We start from the raw sequence: 10,651 nt of genomic DNA on the forward strand, positions 1-10,651 counted from the left end.
GCAGAAGAATATTGCTGTGTAAGAATATGTGTATAGATTTATGACTTTCACAAGCTCAATAATGGTACATAAGCCACCAGAACTGGCTTCCACTTAATACTTCACACTCATCAACTACCAAATATTGTGCATTGGATCGCCAATGCTATTTGTCAAGTCCATTCCCCTCTGTCCTTTCCCAGATGTAGTCCTCATCCAGGTCCCTCCCTGATATGGTCCCTGGGGAAGTGAGTGCCATCAGTCCCTCAAGCTGTTCCTGCTCCTCCACTTTTTCCTGCTCTGGTCAGTAGGCGAGGGATCCCCGGTGTCCAAATGCTCCCCCTCTGCCTGTCTTTGAACAAGAAGCCTATCTGGAGCCAGTCCTGAGCCATTCTGATTATTAGAAGTATTACTCTGATTTTCTAAGGAAAAAAAAAGTCCTGCCTGTTCTCCTAATTATTTTCCTTTCACATGAACTTTTAGAAATGTCTATCAAGTAAAACATCAAAGCAAAAATAAACAAATCAGATTTTGGTTGGGATTTTGTTAAACCAAAACAAGCCTTGGTGTGTGCAGTGTTCTGCATGTGGCTTCTTCACATGTGTTTTTTTCTTTCCCTCTTTACTTTTTTTCTTCTTTCCAAGGAAGTCTGTGGGGAAAAGTGGTAGCTGGATTGGCCCCCATGGGTTGGAGGCAAAGTTTCAAAATCACCCCATCCATGCCAGTGAAGACCCTTTGTTTTTTGTTTCTTAGCCTTTTCCAGAGTAAAGCAGACCAAGGTAGATCTCAGCCAGATCTGCTTTCCAGGGCTGGAGGAAGCTGGGGTTGGCTTCATTTGCCTTCATTTATTTCTCAATAAATGTACTCTATGCTAGTCATGACTGTGACTATGTATAAGAACACTCTTTCTTGACATGGGTATGGTTACATTGGCTTTCCTGTCCCAGTCATTTGGTAAACTATACACTTGTTTTACACACTTCTCCATAAGTGGTTTATATTTCACAAATTTATTTATTTTAAAGATTTTATTTGAGAGAGAGGGAGAGAGAAATAGCAAGAAATAGCACGAGCAGGGACAGGAGAGAGGGAGAAGCAGGCTCCCTGCTCAGCAGGGAACCTAATGCAGGCCTTGATCCCAGGACCCCAGGATTGTGACCTGAGCCTAAGGCAGATGCTTAACCGACTAAGCCACCCAGGCACCCTGTATTTCACAAATTTAAAAAGTAAAGAAGGGATCCCTGGGTGGCTCAGCCGTTTAGTGCCTGCCTTTGGCCCAGGGTGTGATCCTGGAGTCCCAGAATCGATTCCTGCATCAGGCCCCTGCCTTGAACCTGCTTCTCCTCCCTCTCCCTCTCTCTCTCTCTGTGTCTCTCATGGATGAATAAATACAATCTTTTAAAAAAAATAAATAAATAAAAATAAAAAACAAAGAAAAAATGAATTACCAGACTTGATTCCACAAAAGCAGAGTACCTGATAGTGAAGTACTTGAAGACAGTTGGAAAGATCATTGACTTGTTTCAGTTTCCCTGATAAGTGATGATCTACAGTGCTTGTGTGGTTTGTGGAACAGAACATGCCAGGTTTCAAATCCCATATCTGCCACTGAGATGCTCCTCTGACCTTGAGCAAGTTATTAAATCTGTGTGATTCTGTTTCCTCTTTTGAAAAACCAAAGTGCTGTTAGGAGGACTGAATGAGATTAGGAAGGAAAAGCTGTAGCACCTTGCTACTCAAAATGTGGTGAAGACCTAGCAGCATGAGGACTGATAGGAATGCAGAATATTGTGCCCCACCCCCCATCAGCTGAATAATTTTAACAAGGTTCCCAGGTGATTCTGTGCACATCATGTAGCACCTAACAGACACATAGGCATCCATCTGATCAGTGTTGTTATTACAAGCTTCTTTACTAAAAATAGAAATGGAAGATAACCTTCCAAACTCTTTCTATGAGGCCAGTATTACATTGATCCCAAAACCAGACAAAGACCCCACCAAAAAGGAGAATTACAGACCAATATCCCTGATGAACATGGATGCAAATATTCTCATCAAGATACTAGCTAATAGGATCCAACTACATTAAAAGGATTATTCATTACGACTGAGTGGGATTTATTCCTGGGCTGCAAGCATGGTTCAACATCCACCAATCAATCAAAATGATACACTACATTAATAAAAGAAAGGATAAGAACCATATGATGTCTCTCAATAGATGCAGAAAAAAATTTGGCAAAGTACATCATCCTTTCTTGATTAAAACTCTTCACAGAGGGAACATACTTCAATATCATAAAACCCATATATTAAAAGCCCACACAAATTATCATTCTCACTGGGGAAAAACTGATAGCCTTTCCCTTAAGGTCAGGAACATGGCAGGGATGTCCACTATCACCACTGCTGTTCAACATAGTACTAGAAGTCCCAGCCTCAGCAATCAGACGACAAAAAGAAATAAAAGGCATCCAAACTGGCCAAGAAGAAGTCAAACTCTTACTCTGTGCAGATGACATGAGACTCTATATGGAAAACACAAAAGACTCCACCCCAAAATTGCTAGAACTCATTCAGGAATTCAGCAAAGTGTCAGGATATAAAATCAATGCACAGAAATCAGTTGCATTTCTATACCCTGAGACAGAAGAAAGAGAGATTAAGGAGTCAGTTCCATTTACAATTGCACCCAAAACCATAAGATACCTAGGAATGAATCTAACCAAAATGGCAAAGGATCTGTACTCAGAAAACTATAGAACAGTCATGAAAGAAATTGAAGAAGACACAAAGAAATGGAAAAACATGCCATGCTCATGGATTGGAAGAACATACACTGTTAAAAATGTCTGTGCTACTTGAGCAATCTATACATTCAATGCAATTCCTATCAAAATGCCTTCAACTTATTTCACAGAGTTGGAACTAAAAATTGTATGGATCAGAAAAGACCCCAAATAGCCAAAGGAACATTGAAGAAGAAAACCAAAAATGGTGGCATCACAATCCCGGATTTCAAACTCTATTACAAAGCTGTAATCATCAAGACACTATGGTACTGGCACAAAAACAGACACATAGATCAGTGAAACAGAATAGAGAACCTAGAAATGGACCCTCAACTCTATGGTCAACTAATCTTAACAAAGCAGGAAAGAATATCCAACAGAAAAAAGACAGTCTCTTCAACAAATGATGTTGGGAAAATTGGACAGCCACAAGCAGAAGAATAAAACTGGACCATTTCCTCACACCATACACAAAAATAGACTCAAAATGGATGAAAGACCTAAATGTGAGACAGGAATCCATCAAAATCCTAAAGGAGAATACAGGCAACAAATTCTTTGACCTTGGCCGCAGCAACTTCTTGCTAGATATGTCTCAAAAGGCAAGGAGAAAAAAGGTATAAATGAACTATTGGGACTTCATCAGGATATAAACACAGCAAAGGAACCAGTGGGGGAAAAAAAACAAAAGACAACCGACAAAATGAGAGAAAACATTTGAAATGACATATCAGTTAAGGGCTAGTATCCAGAATCTATAAAGAACTTATCAAACTCAATACCCAAAGAACAAATAATCCAATCAAGAAATGGGCAGGAGACATGAACATTTCTCCAAAGAAGACATGCAAATGGCCAATAGACACATGAAAAAAATGCTCACATCACTTGGCATCAGGGAAATACAAATCAAAACCACAATGAGATACCACCTCACACCAGTCAGAATGGCTAACATGAACAAGTCAGGAAATGACAGATGTTGGCAAGGATGCAGAGAAAGGGGAACTTTCTTACACTATTGGTGGGAATGCAAACTGGTGCAGTCACTCTGGAAAACAGTATGGAGACTACTCAAAAAGTTGAAAATCGAACTACCCTACGACCCTTCAATTGCATTACTGAGTATTTATCCTAAAGATGCAAATATAGTGATCTGAAGGGTCACCTGCACCCCAATGTTATAGCAGCAATGTCCACAACTGCCAAACTATAGGAGGAGCCCAGATATCTATTGACAGATGAATGGATAAAGATATGGTCTATATATACAATGGAATACTACAGAGCCATAAAAAACAATGAAATCGTGCCATTTGCAAAGACATGGATGGAACTGGAGTATATTATACATAAGTGAAATAAGTCAACCAGAGAAAGACAATTATCATATGATCTCATTCATATGTGGAATTTAAGAAACAAAACTAGATCGTAGGGGAAGGGAAGGAAAAATGAGACAAGATGAAATCAGAGAGGGAGACAAACCATAAGGACTCTTAATAATAGGAAACAAACTGAGAATTGCTAGAGGGGAAGGGGTGGGGGAATGGGGTAACTGGGTGATGGACATTAAGGAGGGCACATGATACAATGAGCACTGGGTGTTATATAAGACTGAGGAATCACTGACCTCTACCTCTAAAACCAGTAATACATATATGTTAATTAATTGAATTTAAATTTTTAAAAAAAAGAAATGTGGGGGATCCCTGGGTGGCTCAGTGGTTTAGCGCCTGCCTTTGGCCCAGGGCGCGATCCTGGAGTCCCGGATCGAGTCCCGCGTTGGGCTCCCGGCATGGAGCCTGCTTCTCCCTTCTCCTGTGTCTCTGCCTCTCTCTCTCTCTCTGTGTCTATCATAAATAAATCTTTAAAAAAATAAAAAATAAAAAAAAATAAATGTGCAAATGTATCTGAGGTCAAAATGAATTAATGAGCTCTATCTGAAATATCAATCATAAAATAATTATTTGTTTAAAATAAAGAAATAAAATAAATAAAAATAGCTAAATGAAAGATGCTGCATCTCACAAGAGAAAAAACACACAAGCCTCTACTTAGGTTCTTAACTATATCCACCTTTAGAATCATGAGGTTAGGGTTTAAATCCTCATTTTAATATATAAGTAAAGCAAAACTCATACAGGTGAAATGGAGGAGTTCCTTTGGGCTTCAGATATTTAACTCTAAATTTCATTATCTTTTCAATGCATATTTATGCCTAAAATTAAAAATGTATGCATCATTTTATCTTTAATATCGAAAGAATGTAAAAATATCCTTGGGGCACCTGGCTGGCTCAGCTGGTGGAGCGTGGGATTCTTGGTTGTATGTTCAAACCTCACGTTGGGTGTAGAGATTTCTTAAAACTAAAATCTTTAAAATAATAAATTAATTAAATAAAAATAGCTCAGTCTGAGATTCTAGATCAAATTCATTTGACCCCCCTCATCCAAGCTCCAGAAAAACAGGAGCTCAAGAGAAAGAATAAGGGGTTAGTTCTAGGAGCACCTTGAAGAGCACCCTGCCTAACCTGAGACTTCTTAGGACAGAGTAAGAGAATCCCTGGTATGTCCCAGATAGCTTGGCTTGAAGCACTTCCTGAGTCTCCTGCTTATAGTGAGCAAAACTAGGATAATATAACCACATCCACAGGCCATCGAGTACAGTGTGCCAGTGGAAGCTGTGGGCAAACTTTGAGAGGTGAGTGGTAAGTCAGGGCAAAAGAGACTGGTAAAGGACAGGGTCTGAGGGGAAAATAAACATTATTATAAGGGTGTTTGAGGGGTTGGCCCTGGAATAAGAGCTCACCAACCCCAGCAGATGAAATGTATCTCCATTCTTCCCTACATTATACACCAATTCTATTTTCTGCTTCCTCTTTCCAGATTCTGCTCTGGTCCTATACCCTATGTGTTACCATACCTGATTGATTCTTTTCCCCTTCATCCTAGCCAAGGTGAAGAAAAGCTTTTCCTCTTAGCTAAAGAAGCACTAAAAGGTAGTATGGGGGTGAACTTTGTAATATACCTAAATCTTGCTCCGTGTTTTAAATAGCAATAAAATTAGGCTAGAATGAGTAACTTGCCACATATATCGTAAGTGACAGAATTAAGACTAGAAATTGGGGGGAACCTCCTCCCACTGTTATTAGATGAAATGGATGAATTTCTAGGAAAATATCAATGACCAAAACTGATGAGAGAGGTGCCTGGGTGGCTCAGTGGTTGAGCGTCTGCCTTTGGCTCAGGGCTCCTGGGATCAAGTCTCACATCAGGTTCCCTACAGGGAGCCTGCTTCTTCCTCTACCTATGTCTCTGCCTCTCTTTCTGTGTCTCTCATGAACAAATAAATTAATCTTAGGAAAAATATGATGACAAAAAAGTGTAAAATCTATATAATTCTTTAACTATTTAAAATTTTTAAAAAATTGATTCTATTATTTAAATTTTAAGGGCCCAGATTTTTTTTTTTTTTAAGTCTCTGTGATGATAGTCACAGAGAGAGAGAGAGAGGCAGAGTCACAAGCAGAGGGAGAAGCAGGCTCCATGCACCGGGAGCCCGACGTGGGATTCGATCCCGGGTCTCCAGAATCGCGCCCCGGGCCAAAGGCAGGCGCCAAACCGCTGCGCCACCCAGGGGTCCCCAAGGGCCCAGATATTATCACTGATTAATTGTACCAAATACGTAAGGAAGAAGTAACCTAATATTAAAGAATTGTTATAGAGAATAGAAAAAGAAGAAATACTCCTCAACTTATTTTATTGGCCAACATAATTTTGACATCAAAACCAAATAATGAGGAACGCCTGGGTGGCTCAGCAGTTGAACATCTGCCTTTGGCTCAGGGCATGATCCTGGAGTCCCGGAATCAAGTCCCACATTGGGCTTCTCACATGGAGCCTGCTTCTCCCTCTGCCTGTGCCTCTGCCTCTCTCTCTCTCTCTCTCTCCCTCTGTGTGTCTCATGAATAAATAAATTAAAATCTTTAAAAAATATATTATAAGAATGTAACATTAAAAGTCAACCTCCTTCCAAGTAGAGTTCTAAACAAAATATTAGCAAATAAAATTGGGCAATATATTTGCCAGTTTTATTGAGACATAATTGACAGTCTGTATAAGACTTATACACTACTGTATAAGTTTGAGATATACAGCATAGATGTGCAGCATGACTTTTTTTTTTAAGATTTTATCTTTTTAAGTGATCTCTACACCCAACATGGGGCTTTTACCTACAACCCCGACATCTAGAGTCACATGCTCCCCTCACTGAGCTGCCCCTGACTTGAGTTTCATATTTTATGAAATGGTTACCACAATGAGTTTAGTTAACATCCATCATCTCACATAGACACACAAAAAAAACAGTATTTTTAAAAGGCAAGAATTCATGATAAAGTTGGATTTAGTCCAGGAATACAGAATTTGTTTAACTCTAAAAATTAACCAGTGAAGCAAAAATATATTAGCATCATAAAGGTCATATCAGTAATATAGAAAATGCATTTGTTAAAATTCAGAGTCCAATCATAATTTTTTAAATTCATGATTTTAAAGATCCTTAGCAAACTAAGAATAGAAGGAAAATTCCTAAATATGATTGATAATGGACATTTATAAGAAACCAACAGTGAGTATACTGTCTCATAATAGGTACAAATTTCAATATAATACAGCCTCTTGGAGTTTCCAAAATTGTAAAGAACCTCATCAGTTATAAGCAGTAAAGAGCACTAATTGTAGCTTTGTTTATGTTACTGAGATTTGGCTAGGTCATTGTAGCAGATAAACTAAAATTCACCCATTTAACAAGCAAGCTTGGGATTGTTAATGTCCTTGAATGAGCACAGTGTTACCAATGCTTTAGAATATTTTGAATGATTTTGTTACTTTGGCCCTTATTTTAGCATTCACTGTTATTAAAATTTAAAATATTTTAATTACTATACCATTCTCAACCAAATATTCATTAAATGATAGTGCTCTTAGGGGGCTTAAAATTCATGAAGACCAATTACTTTGAAGTGGAAATTAGATGTTATAATATACTACAAAGACACTTAAACAAACACCATAATACACTGTGCAGTTAATTTAGTGGCGAACGCTCAATACAACATTAGAGCTAAGGCCGATGAAATTAAAAAAAAAAGCAGTATTAAAGCAGATACATCCCACAATGGGTGTGAATTTATGCTCCCTGAGAATGCATTCTTCCTATTATTCATCTCTTCCTATGGGGATACGAGTACTGAATAATGCAGGTTTTGAATTTCTCCAGGTCTTATAAGCAAAATCTTTGCATAGACTGTTCCACTGTTACATATGAAAGTAATTTTTAATTTGGGGAGTTCAGTTTAGTTTCTGTATTTGGTTTTTACATTTGTTTTTAAGCCCTTAGAAGACATTTATGATTTTTATAAAAAAATAGATCAGCACCTTATGTTTCTGTGTAAGAAGAATTTTATTTTTTAAAATACTATAAAACATAAATAAAATATTGTAAACTCTCCATGTCAGTTAATGTATCTCTGCATTATAATCTTTCATGGTTACCTGATATATTCCCTACCTTATGGATTCCTACAAGCTCTTTTTTCTTTTTCTGTTTTTCTAGATTTTTTAGATTTAGATTTTTGACAGTGCGGTGCTGATAACATAAATTGTAAGAAATGTACTTAAACATGTAACTTTAGACAATTATTTCTTTAGGTTGAATTTCTAACAATAGAATTGCTGCGTTAAAGTACATGCACCTTTAAATCTTGATATAGGGTGGCCTCCAAATTGTTTTATAAATTACATTCCAAATAGAAATTTATTAGAATGAACATTTTCCCAAACTTATGTCCACCCTGGATGTAATATTTCTTTATAATCTTTGCCAACCGTAAAGGCCAAAAAATGTATTTAAACATTTGCATTTTTTATTTGTAGTTTATCGGCTGCTTCTGCATATTTATTCCTCATTTGCATTTTCCCTTTTATTACTTTCCCCTTCATATCCATCGATCATTTTTATGGTAGTGTGATCTTCTTATAAATGTGTAAGAGATAATTAAATGAAGTCAATAAACCATTTCTTTCACATATTTAACAAATATATTGTCCAAGTGTGTGTTTACTTGATTTCTTTCTGAAAGTAAGATTTTAAATTTTTCTAGAGTAAAATTCAGCAGTTATTTCTTTTATGGTTTGATAGCTTGCCATCCCTGCCCAGAGATTAAATGAGAAAACTCTTTCATATTTTCTCTGGGTTCTTGGTAGGTTACTGTTCAAATGTTAAATCAAGAGTTGATGTGAAATGTATATATTATAATGTGTCCATACTAGAGACATAAGCTTGCCCTCTCCTCCCACAGCCCCTTATTTCCCAACATGATTTCTTGACTACCTCATTTCTCCCCTCCTCCCACAGTGCTCTTCTTGGAAATTCCACCATTAACATGCTCTAAATTTTTATGAGGGCTCAGGTACCTATTCTTCTAAGATCAAGAGGCAACGTTTTGAATATTACATTCATATCATACATACACATGTCTGAGGAAATACTGCAGGTTTTTTGTTTTTTGGTTTTTGTTTTTTGTTTTTTGGACACCTGGGTGGCTCAATGATTGAGCATCTGCCTTTGGCTCAGGGTCCTGAGATCAAGTCCCTCATTGGGCTCCCTACAAGGAACCTGCATTTCCCTCTGCATAAATAAATAAAATCTTTAAAAAAAATTTTTTTTTGAGTCTCAGCTTTTTTGCTAGGGTTTGTTTGTTTTTTCCAGATGAAATTTAGATGTGTCCTGTTAAGTAAAAACAAAGAAAAGGAAGGAAGGAAGGAAGGAAGGAAGGAAGGAAGGAAGGAAGGAAGGAAGGAAGAAAAGAAGGGAGGGAGGGAAAGAAGGAAACCATGTCACTCAAGTTACTGAAATTTGGGAGGTTTCTTTGTTTAAGTTATTGAGATTTTGATTGAAATTTTGTTAAAAAAATGTCGAGCTTTCACATCTAGGACAACAATATGTGTCTTTACAATACAATATATGCCATATCTTTAATGTCACCAGCAGATTTCTTTCTAATAGTTTCTTTTAGTTTCTTTTGTGTAATTCTGCCAAATTCTTGCTTATTTTTTTGAGTATAGTTGACACACAATGTTATATTAGTTTCCAGTGTACAGCATAGTGTTTCCACAGGTTTATACATTAATCTGTGTTTACCACAAGTGTAGCTAAATTCTTAATAACCTAGTCCTAGATACTGAATGCTGTCAATGGAACTTACTTCCTATTACTACCATTCTTTTTTTTTTTTTTTAAGATTTTATTTATTCATTAGTGACACACACACACAGAGAGAGAGAGAGAGGGAGGCAGAGACACAGGCAAAGAGAAAAGCAGGCTCCATGCAGGGACCCTGACCTGGGACTCGATCCCAGGTCTCCAGGATCAAGCCCCTGGCAGAAGGCAGCGCTGAACTGCTAAGCCACCGGGGCTGCCCTATTACTACCATTCTTATGTGGCATAAGAGAAGCAATTGATATAAGAGTATATTGACCTGCACATCATCTTAATCATGGGATCAAAGGTAACATTACCAAAAATGGGACAAGCTAACATCACGTATATGAAACTGATCTGGTGTGATTTTACTAAGAAGAACACAGCTCTCTGATAATAGAATTTCTGCCAAGAAATGTGATAACCTAGGGCACCTGGGTGGCTCAGGGGTTGAGCGTCTGCCTTTGGCTCAGGTAATGATCCCAGGGTCCTGGCATCAAGTCCCACATCAGGTTCCCCACGGGGAGCCTACTTTTCCCTCTGCCTATGTCTCTCTCTCTGTGTCTCTCATGGAGAAAGAAAGGAAGGGAGGAAGGGAGGAAGGAAGG

The sequence above is a fragment of the Vulpes vulpes genome, chromosome 14 (genome assembly GCF_048418805.1).
Source record: "Vulpes vulpes isolate BD-2025 chromosome 14, VulVul3, whole genome shotgun sequence".
NCBI classification, from domain to species: domain Eukaryota; kingdom Metazoa; phylum Chordata; class Mammalia; order Carnivora; family Canidae; genus Vulpes; species Vulpes vulpes.